Here is a 3,262-nt window from a genome sequence, read left to right on the forward strand (position 1 = left end):
TTTTGTTGGTGCGTGTGGCGCATTGACGGGCGCCTGTACTGCTTGGTCTGTGTGGATCAACCAGGTGCGAGGTCGCTGGCCCGTGCCGGCTGGCCGGGGTGCAGCGCCGCTGTAGACTGGCTGCATCCACCATGCATTCCCAGCAGCCTGCCGCCCCGTCCTCCCTGCTCTGCTCTGTGTTGCCTCCCTCCGGCCATTTGTCCTTGCAAGACACCATTTCTTGCTCTTCGCAGGCCACAAGACCAAACATTTGGCCGCTGCTTGTACAGTACAGTTTTGGCAAGACGCATGCACTGTGATGTGTGAATGGTTATGCTTTGAGAGTTCGAGCGTGGAAATGGGATGGGTGCAGCCTGGGATACGCCCGTCCCGACGGAGCAACATTCAATTTGGGACGGGAAGTAAGGCCACGAGTCATGTCGCCGAATTAGTACAGTAGAGTAGCTTGGAGCTGGTAGTAGTAAATTCATGACGACTTGTTACCTCAAACATTACTCGGTTACTTGCAGCATTTGACGTGTAGTACTACACAAGGTCATAAGCTACTCTATGGAGCTGCACTACTGTCTACTGGCCTAGTGCACCGTACATAAATGACATCTGCAAATGGACGTCTGTAACAGTTTACTTGATAATAGGGACCGAGATCATTGAGTATGGCGTTGCAGAGGCCGGGAACCCGTTTTGCAACAACAATAATAATAAAACTTTCAGAAAATGTTAAATCTTTTTTTATACTCCCTTCGTTTCTAAATATAAGTCTTTAAAGAGGTTTCATTAGTGGACTACATACGGTTGTATATAGACATACTTTATAATGTAGATTTACTCATTTTACTTCGTATGTAGACTTGTAGTGAAATATCTTAAAAGACTTATATTTAGGAACAAAGGGAGTATATACGTATGCATATCTCTCCCTAATAATAATAAAGCAAATAGGGTTTCTGGTCGTCCGTTGTGGCAGTTTTGCAAAAAGACCCCACCCTTTTCTGGTATTCAACCCGCAGTATGTTTTTGAGTTAAAAAAACGTTTCGTGCCCATGGCCGCCGCGGCCGGCCACCACCACGCACAGCGCAGCCACTGCCCATGGCCGCCGCGGCCGGCCACCACCACGCTCAGCGCAGCCACTCCTCGCGGCCGCCGAGGCCGGCCACCACCACGCCGTACACAGCGAGAGCTCACAGCCAAGGTCGGGGCCGGCCACCACCACACCCACTGCAACCACCATCAGAGATTTAGAGGTAGGCCTCTGCAAGTTTCAATGGATTTGGGTACGAGGAGCCGCCGACGTTCCTTCGAGCCAGGCCCAGCCGACGGAGTGGACTCCCTCAGCGCCCTCCCCGACGACCTTCTCCACCTGGTCCTCGCCTGGCTCGGCTGCGCCGCCGCCGCTGCGTGCACGGGCCTCCTCGCCCGCAGGTGGCGCGGCCTGTGGGCCCGCCTCCGCGATCTCGCCTTCCGGGACGTCGCGCTCCCGTCGCTCGAGGCGGCGCTCGGCCGCGTCGCCCTCCCCCCTCCAGCGGTCTTCCTCCTCGAGATCCGTGTCCCCGACGAGAACAGGCCTCCCGCCGGCGCCGGCGTCGTCGCATCGCTGCTGCGTGCCGCCGCGCGGCTGTGGCCGGAGAAGCTCGTCTTCACTTTCCCATTGGGCCTATATCGATATCCCACGGAGGTTGACCTGCCGTGCTTCCACCGCGCCACGTCGATTGCGCTGGAGCGGATCCCCTTCGTCCTCCGCGCACAGGCCGCCAGGGGCGAGTTCCCCGCCCTACAGACACTGTCCCTCAAGGGCGGCGAAGTCGACCTTGGTGCCTTGCTCTCCCTCTGCCCATACCTCCGCGTGCTCAGGCTCAAGGGCATTTCGCTCCGTGACTACTCGACGACGACTGTCCACTCGGCGTCACTACAGGAGCTTGCCATGGAGGACATGTGAAATTTCCGGACACACCGAGTTGACATCGTTGCTCCCATCCTTAAGAAATTGAAGCTGTACTTATTGGCCAATGCGCAGGTGAGCATCTCCATCTTGGCACCAATGATGGTAGTGTAAGTATTGGGTCTGGTCATTGGACCCTCGAGAAGCTGAGCCTACAGACGGCAGACACACAGGGACAGCTCACTTCGTTGCACATTCATGCCCGCTATGTGTGTGTCCTCTCCTCTCCTCTCCTGTTCAGTTTACTGAAATAGCCGGCTAAACTAAACTTTATGAATGATGCAAATCTGCCAATTTCCTTTTTAGAGACGGTATAACTTTCCTGATGAAGAGGCCAACTTTGCACAGGAGATCGAGAAGCATATGATTGTCAACTTCTCTGTATATAAGCCTCACCTCTGTATTTCCTTAGATTCCTGCAATATCCCTATATTAGAAATTGATCTGCTCAATTTACATGTGCCAGATGAAGGGCCTTCTTTAACTAAATTGAGTGGATAGAAATATAGAATGCAAAGAGACAAGAGTTTGACCCAGAGTATGATAATGCTGCTGAGCAAGCCCTCACAGAGATGGAATTTAAAGAAACTATTTTGGAAATTGCTCGTCAACTGAAGGTACGTGCATTGTTTGATTTAATTGTCAAGGTTTGTAAACAACAATGATGAAATAGTTTGTTTGTAGAAAATGAATATTTTGCGGTAACATGCATTTATTTTACGCCTCTATTTTTTAGAAGATCATCATGGAAGCACCTTATTTTTTGCTCCTATTAAGTAATATTAGGATGAAAGGGGATCCATGTTCCTATTAAGTAATATTAAGCATAGCTCGAATGACAAATTTTTACTGCAGCCTTTCTATTAGGTTGGACAAATTTTTGCTCAAATTTTCTGAATCTTCACCTTGGATCTCTCTTCTTTAAGATTAGCTTAAATGGCAAATTAGCTGCAACCTTTCTCTGTAACTTCAGAACTGGATAAAAAAATGGTGTGTGATAGCACATGGGGTAGGTTTTGCCCGTTGCAACGCACGGGCATTTGTACTAGTATTCTTTAAATATGTATAAAATTTCATCAACTAATTTGATTATTTACATGCTGAAAAAAAAGACAAATATCAGTCCTAAAAACAAAAGGGAAAAGGCATATTTTACTCCATGTATTTGTTTTTTATATACATCACATATTAACATATATGTCTCTGAAATTTTATACATGTCTACTACAAACATATGTCTATATGTATAAAAAAATAGATTTTTTTGAAGTATGTAAACGTATTTCCATTGAAATTTTTTTGACAGATGGATGTTAAAACAT

The 3,262-nt window shown here is 48.3% G+C and overlaps 1 long non-coding RNA gene across 1 annotated transcript; it reads left to right on the top strand.

The window, feature by feature from the left end:
• The first annotated feature begins 1,796 nt into the window (after positions 1–1,796).
• Positions 1,797–2,457, top strand: LOC123430660. The gene is made up of 2 exons (XR_006622970.1): positions 1,797–2,149; positions 2,247–2,457. It is a non-coding gene; the product is annotated as an uncharacterized LOC123430660 (long non-coding RNA).
• The last annotated feature ends 805 nt before the right edge of the window (positions 2,458–3,262 follow it).

Source organism: Hordeum vulgare, chromosome 2H (assembly GCF_904849725.1).
Source record: "Hordeum vulgare subsp. vulgare chromosome 2H, MorexV3_pseudomolecules_assembly, whole genome shotgun sequence".
NCBI classification, from domain to species: Eukaryota; Viridiplantae; Streptophyta; class Magnoliopsida; order Poales; family Poaceae; genus Hordeum; species Hordeum vulgare.